Below are 8364 nucleotides of genomic sequence, written 5' to 3'. Positions count from 1 at the left end.
TATGTATTATATGTATTATATATTATTTAATATATAATAGTTGTGAAATATAATTAATAGTTACTACTAAAAAATAATTATTAACTTATAAAATCATTGATATTTAAAATATTTAATATCAATGCTACTTAGTTAAAATATGTAAAATATTTTTACCTAATGAAAATATTGTAGCAGTTGCGTATACTACTGACAATATATCAGTACTATATACCTAATTCATATTTTTATTATTTTAATTATCTATTAAAATTTATCAGTTCACATATAAAATTCTAATGAATGTATTTTCAACATGTTATATAGTGCATTTAACTCTTAATTACAATTTTTTTCAACTTAGACAATTAAATCTTTTGTACTTATAATTTTTTCTATTTCACTGAAATAATTGAGAAATTTAAAATTTGAGGACAATATATCAATAATACATACTTAATTCTAAATTTTTATTTAAATTGTATATATTATATTTTTCAATTCCAAAGAAAAAGTCTAACAAAATCATTTTGGAGACAATACACATGTATTTAATTGTACATTAAAATTATAATTATTATTTAAAATATAAAAAAATTCCTCAATAAAAAAAATTACTTAACATAAAATATATATTATATTTTAATAAAAAATAAAATATTATATATGTACACATATATATTACTAAATATATATATTAAAAGACATGTTTTGACAATAAACAGTAACTCGTGTCTCTCAAATCCCGACATCATACCTACATCACTTATTTTACTCATATATCTCAAAACACATATTTACTTATCTCTATTTTTCTCTATCTTTCTCCAAAACACTAAAACAAAAACATACGAAATATTAATCGAAACATAATGATATAGTTTCACCGCCGCTGGCAACAACCACCGCACCACCGTCCCCATCGCTCACCGCCGCTGCCGCAGCTGGAAAATCGCACCGGCGCGTCTCAGGCCACGACCACCACCACTTGAATCGCCGTCCGACGAGCGTCCCAACTTTGGAGCACGTGTTCTGATCGGAGCAGCGACGCACGCCCAATCGCCGATCAAAGCCGCGGGAAATCGCCCACTTTGCGCCTTTTTTCGCCGTTTCTTCTCTCCAACTTTTCGACAAATATCCGACGAATCTCCGCCACCACTTATACCGTTCGATTACCTAGATCAAGGCGAATAAAACCCCCCGAATTAATTTCAGTTTTGGAGCACCAAAGCGAGTGCGCTTTCATCTCAACCGCCACAGACGTTTCTCGTCGATTTGCAAGCGTCCGATCGAACGGCGGTCGCGCACTACCACCATTAGAACCGGATTTTCATTGAGAATCCAAGGAGACCAATTTCAGCCATTTCCAATAACTAAGTGCGGAGATCTAAGCATTTGAACTTCGTGGCTATCGCCTCTCGCGACTTCTGCTTTGTGCCGCCGTCTCTCTGCCGTCCAAATGACCCACGATCGCGGACTGGTACCGTTAGACTCGCCTCCTCATTACGATTCTAATGGGACCAGTCTCGACTGTTTTCATCTACTAGGTACAAAAATCCAAGCTTTTGAAGCTTTCAGCCGTTTTCCGCCGCGACTCCACTTCGAACAGTCGTTTCTCCGCCGTCCGCCTGCCGTTTCATGGAGAAGACCCACCAGTGTCCTCGCAATCTTGTAGAGAACACATGTGCGCGATCAGAAGTCGTGATAGGAGCTCCGACTGCAGTGGCCTCTTTGTTGACTAGGTCGATTTGGGTCAAACTGCTGAGTTGACTCAGCCAGCCAGCTCTATGAAATAGAAACATCAGCAACAAAATCCGAATCTGAGGTAGAATGCAGCTCCAAACGCTTCGAAAAAATCATTTGCTGAAGTTCTATGAATTTATCTAAGCCCAGGGCCAATGATCTATAAAAATTACTCCTTGCCGATTCAAAGCCTGCAACAGTTGGAACACAGGTAAAGATTGACGGGCACCCTACTCACATTCAATGATATAGAGAAATTCTCTTTTGTAGTTGCTTATCCTTATCCTTTGATTGGCAAATTCTTAGCAAAATCAAAGAAAAACAAGCAAGCTGCTAAACCTTCCAGCCGTCCCACTAATCCTTCCGGCCAACCAACTATTAGACTAGTTTCTGGCAAAGTGGCAGCAACAACCTACCAACCTGCCACCAGCCATCCAACGCCCCTGTTTCCATCAAGGAAGCCGCTAAGCCTACCATCTTAACCAAGGTTGGTTCACTAGACTTTCATGGCTTCATTTATGATTTAGAGGCTTCCCCCTTTGCTCTAAGAATGATGCAACTATTGCCCTCACGTCCAACATCCCTGGCCCCTGGCCAAAGGAGGCACTGTCGGGCAAGGTAGGCAAAAACGAAGCCGTTGGTGTCAAGAAAACTTCCTTTGCGGGGCTGTTTAGTAACAGCTGGAAGTTCACCGACAATAATAGGCTTATGAAATTTGCGGTCGAAGATGAAACACTCAAACTTGGAACAAACGACTTGATTGACATACACACCAAACTAGGATTCTGCCTTGTTGGCTACATTGCCGGCAAGTTTCAGGAACTCAAAGCGATACGCGTATTATCTCAATCATGGGGGGCCCACTTTCAACAACATAATAGTGGGTGACTCATTTTCAGATTTGCACGTGATGAAGACAAACAACGCATATTGGCATGTGGACCGTACTTTGTCTATGGACGTCTGCTCCGATTCAAAAATATGCCCAATTATTTCGAGTTCAAGGAGGATGGTATCAGACTTACTCCTATTTGCGCCACCATTCCATCACTTCACTTGAATGTTGGCATCCAAATACACTTGGCAAGATCAGATCGAGATTGGCACTCCCATTACCATGGATTCATTGACAACGAAGATGGAACGTGTTTAGTATGCCCATATCTTGGTTGAAGTCGATGCATTCAAGATACTTGTGGACTACGTGGAGTTTATCTTTCCAAACGGTGTGACCAGAAAGCAGCTGGTCGTCTACAAGTTTACACCTAAGTTTTGCAAGAAATGCAACGTTTTGGCCACTTGAAGGATACATGCCAAGCCACTCAACTGCTGGTCGCCGCTGATACAACTACACTTGCCGCAATCGTTAAGTCGGTTGCTCCAAGAAGGTGCAGCCAACCAAGTGGATTGTGGTGTAACGTCGACATAAGAATAATCAGAAGCATCAACTCCCTATAATGGGTGTGCCGCAGCCAAATATTCCAACAGCCGGCAATGTTGAATAGGGACGCCCAGGCCCGTCAAAGCCACAATCGAGTATGAACGCGGCAGTGCAGAACATGCCCCCACCATATGCTGGTATAGGGGCAAACTCATAGGCAAACTCATTGGGTTCCTCCGATGAGCCAAACTCCCCGACATCAACCCAATATTTTATTCCAGGGACTACATTAGTCGTCATCGCTCCGAATGAACCGAAACTGAAGCAGAAGCTAGGAGGGGAATCCCAACTCTCTTTTTATATTTTTCTTACTTATGGTCTTTACTCTGTAGTGAATAAAAGGAGCATGTGGGAGAAACTAATGGAACTAGGACAACTGTGGAGCATGTCGTGACTCTTACTTGGCGATTTTAACTATGTGAAATCTCCGGAGGAGAAGCAACTTGGTGTTGCACCAAGCTGGTACGAACTCAAAGACTTTGTTGATTTTTGCCTTGCACTTGGGTTACATGATGCAACCACAACGGGCTGTTGTGACACATGGTATTCCAACAACGATAGCAAACCCCTTTGGTGCAATTTTGACCGGGTTCTATTGAATAATGAATGGCTCGAGGTCGGATTGTATTGTGGCGCCCATTTTAGCCTCATCAGGATATCTCTCCGACACTCCTCGGGTATTGTCTCTATTCTTAATCTCCCTGCCCCAAGCTTAAAATTTTCTGATTTTTTAATATGTGGGCAAATCATTTTAGATTTCTTGGTAATCATTGAAGATGGATAGAACGTGAATATAGATGGCACGCCTCAATTCAGCCTTTGCAGGAAATTGAAGGCACTAAAGTGCTCTCTCAAAATATTCAATAACCCGCACTATAGCCATATCTTCGTTACGGTTAAAGAGGGGGATCTCACACTACAAGATGCACAGTTCCAACTTGATTCTAACCCTGGGGATGTAGCTCTTCGGGACTCCTTGGGGGACATTAGGAAGAAGGCCGTCTTCCTTGTTGAAGTTGAAAGACACTTCTTCTGTCAAAAGGCGAAAACCCATTTCCTTAAATGGGGAACTAGAACACCAAGTTTTTTCACGACACGGTGAAGAAGAATTAACAAGAAACTCTATCTTGGCAGTCACCAAAGACGGTGATTCCATTACCACTTTCGTTGAGGACATTGTCCAGAATTCGTTGCCTTCTACACCTCCCTCTTGGGTACTGAGGTTCAGACCCTCCCGATTGATGATGATGTGTTTGAACGGGCCATAAGCTCTCTCCCGAGCACGCCTTGGAGCTTTGTGGAGCAGTCACACCGTTAGAGGTCAAGGAAGCCATCTTTCATATTAGCGACAATAAGGTACCCGTGCTGGATGGTTATTCATCATGCTTCTTCAAGAGAGTATGGGACGTTGTTGGAGACCAAGTATGCAAGGCTCTGTTGGAGTTCTTTAGGAGTTAACGGATGCTATGGCATCTCAACCACACCATTATTGACCTTGTGTCCAAATCTGAGCACTCCACGTCTATTGTGGACTACTGGTTGATCTCATGTTGTATTGTGATCTACAAAGCCATTTCAAAAATTATTGCAGACTAGCTTCCCCTTGCATTGGAGCACCGCATTGACTATTGCCAAGCAGCCTTTGTTAGGGGCTGTAACATTACAGATAACATCTTCTTGGCTTAGGATATGATCCGGTAGTACTCGGGAAAGCAAATTTCACCTCGAAGTACTATTAACGATGACTTGCACAAATCTTTCGACTCAATTTCATGGACCTTTCTCTCCCAGGTCCTACATGGGTATGGCCTTCACCACTCTTTATTTCGTGGATTATGAAATGTGTTTCCACTTCTTCCTTATCATTGGCTTTGTACGGCTCCCTCCATGGTTTTTTTGGGAAAAGAAAGGCTTAAAGCAAGGAGATCTGATGTCGCTGGCTCTCTTCCTTCTTAGTATGAAGTACTTTTCACGATTTATCAAAAGAAAATTATCTAATCCGGATTTCAACTTCCTTTCGAAATGTGATAAGCTGAAGATCACTCATCTCCTTTTTGCTGATGATCTCATGCTTTTCTTCCAAGGTGATCTTCCATCTTTCCACATCTTGATGGAATGCCTCCAAGAGTTTAGGGACATCTCCGGCCTTGACGTCAATACTTCCAAGTTGTGCATCTTTACATCAGGCGTACAAAATAACGAGCTTGATGGAATACTTGCTAGGATAGAGTTTGCTAGAGGAGAGATGCCCGTCCGATACCTAGCATTCCCTTTGTGGCACAACAGCTTTCAGTCACCGACTACTCACCGCTTGTCGACCAGATATCCAATTGCATTTTCACGTGAAAGGCTAAGTCCCTTTAATTTGCGGGCTAATTGGAACTTTCTAGTGGCGATCGTTGAGAAAATTCATCCACTTTGCAAGAATTTTCTCAGGAACTCTAGGAGAGCACCAGTTGCTTGGGAGGAAATCTGTCATCCCAAGGAAGAAGGTGACTTTGGTATCCGACATATTCAATCCTAGAATGTTGCCCTCCTTGCTCGAGTTTTGTGGAATATTCATCGCAGGGCAAACACTTTGTGAGTATAGTGGATCAACTGTGTCTACTTTAGAGGTGCTTCAATTTGGGACTGGCAATCGAAGACGGGTGATTCTCCACTCTTTCAAAAATTTGCCGACATTTGTAACAGAGTTGTCACCACATTTAGCTCATTAAAGGCAACAATCTAGCACATGGCGAGATGGTTTAACATCAAGGGACTCGAGACGTCCAAAGTGTATGGGTACTTCAGGTGGAAACTCACAAGGCAACCTTGGAAAGCGTCAATTTGGAAGGTATTTATCCCCGTCGAAGTACTCATTCATCTTGTGGCTTGGACTATGGGGTAGACTCGTTACACGCGACCGACTTGCGTTCCTACAGGAGGAAGAATCATGCTCGTTGTGCATCAACACTCATGAATCGGCCAAGCACGTTTTCTTTGAGTGTCCCTTCAGTAACTATGTATGGTCTCATATCCGCAATGGCTTGGCATCAGCCGACGTATGTCACCCTCCTTAGAGAGGTCAAGTGGCTCAAGAAAGAGAAGACTGGCTCCTCTGTGTAGAACAAAGCACCACTCGCTTTGGCATGCACGATTTACAACCTTTGGAGACACTGAAATTAAATTATTTTTTAAGACAAAGCACCATATCCTGAGGGTCTTGTTATGTTTTTTTTTTTTGGGTGAAATGTAAGTTTTCGTTCATTTAAAAGTATTTACAGTGTACTCCCGGCATACCCGGACAGATACAAAAAGCCCACGCTATAGATTAAGGTACAATCAAACCGTATGGGAAAAGTGTCAAAAGGAGCCTATAGAAAGTGATAATGATAGAAATAATAAGACCCTTGGGACAAGGTGTTGCGCCCTAAAAATTGACTTCGTTTCGGTGCCTCCAAAGATTGTAGACCGTGAATACCAAAGCAATGTGCGTGCTTTGTTCTGCACAGAGGAGCCAGTCTTCCCCTTCTTAACCCACTTAATCGCGCCATGGAGGGTGGAAATACTTCGGCTGATGCTAAGCCATTGCCGGATATGAGATCAAACGTAGTCGCTAAGGGACACTCAAAGAGAAAGGTGCTTGGCCGATTCCTTGGTGTTGATGCACAAGGAGCACGAATCTTCCTCCTGGAGGGGCATAAGTCGGTCATGTGTAGCCAGTCTGCCCATAGACCAAGGCACAAGATAAATGAGTACTTCGGCAGGATAAATGCCTTCCAGATAGCCGCTTTCCAAGGCTGCCTTATGAGTTTCGGCCTGAAGTACTCATAGGCTTTGGACGTTAGCAAAACCTTTTGTGGTAGAGCATCCTGCCATTTGTTGGATTGCTGCATCTGATGACCCAAATGCGGTGACCACTCTGTTGTGAATGTCGGCAAGCCATTGAAGGGGTGGAGAGCCCCTTCTTCAGTTGCCAGTCCCAAATCGAAGCACCTCTAAGGTAAACACTGTTGACCTACTGTACCCACAATGTGTCTGCCTTGTGATGAATGTTCCATAAAATTCGGGCAATGAGCGCAACGTTCCACGATTGAATATGCCGGATACCAAGACGCGTTCTTCCTTAGGATGATAGATTTTCTCCCAAGCAACTGGTGCTCTCCTAGAATCCTAGAGAAAATTCCAGAAAAGTTTATGAATTTTCTCGATGACCACTGCTGGAAGTGGGAACACTTGAAATCAAAAGCACTCCACCCCCTAAATAATTGAAAGAATGAGTTCTAGTCGGCCTACAAATGATAGGGGTTAGCCGTCCATTTGGATATGCAATTGGCAATTTGGTCTACAAGCGGTAAGTAGTTGGTGATTGAAAGTCGCTTTGCCGCTAGGGGAATGCCAAGGTACCAGACAGGCATCTCTCCTATCGTAAACTCTGTCCGAGCAAGAATCCCGTCATGCTCTTCGTTTTGGATGCCTGTTGTAAATATGCATGATTTGGAAGTACTGACCGTGAGGACAGAGGCGTCCCTGAACTCTTGGAGGCATTCCATCAAGATGTGAATAGATAGAAGGTCACTTCGGGAGAAAAACATAAGATCATCGGTAAAGACGAGGTGTGTAATCTTCAGCTTCTCACATTTGGGATGGAAGTTGAAGTCGAAAATGGACGTTTTCCTCTTGATCGGTCGTGAAAAGTGCTCCATACTAAGAAGGAAGAGGGCCGACGACATCGGGTCTCCTTGCCTTAGGCCTTTTTTCCCCAAAAAAAACCCATGGAGGGAGCCGTTCAAAGCCACTGACAAGGACTAAGTGGAGTTGCATTCCGTAATCCATGATATTAAAAGTGGAGGAAAGCCATACCCGTGGAGCACTCGAGAGAGAAAAGTCCATGAGATCGAGTCGAATGCTTTGCGTAGGTCAACGTTAATAGTACATCTGGCAGCGGTCAATGAGGTGCTCCAAGGCAGGGGCGAGCTGGTCTGAGATGATTTTAGTGATGACTTTGTAGATGACATTACAACACGAAATTGGTAGGTAATCCGCTAGAGAAGTGGAGTGATATGATTTGGGCATAAAGGCGATAATAGTGTAGTTGAGTCGCCGTAGCATCCGCCCACTACTAAAGAAATCTATGATGACCTTGTAGACTTGATCTCCCACAACGTTCCATGCTATCTTGAAAAATCATGATGAATATCCGTCTGGGTCGGGTGCCT

This window comes from Sesamum indicum, linkage group LG7, assembly GCF_000512975.1.
Source record: "Sesamum indicum cultivar Zhongzhi No. 13 linkage group LG7, S_indicum_v1.0, whole genome shotgun sequence".
NCBI lineage: Eukaryota > Viridiplantae > Streptophyta > Magnoliopsida > Lamiales > Pedaliaceae > Sesamum > Sesamum indicum.
This window is presented reverse-complemented; position numbering follows the sequence as displayed.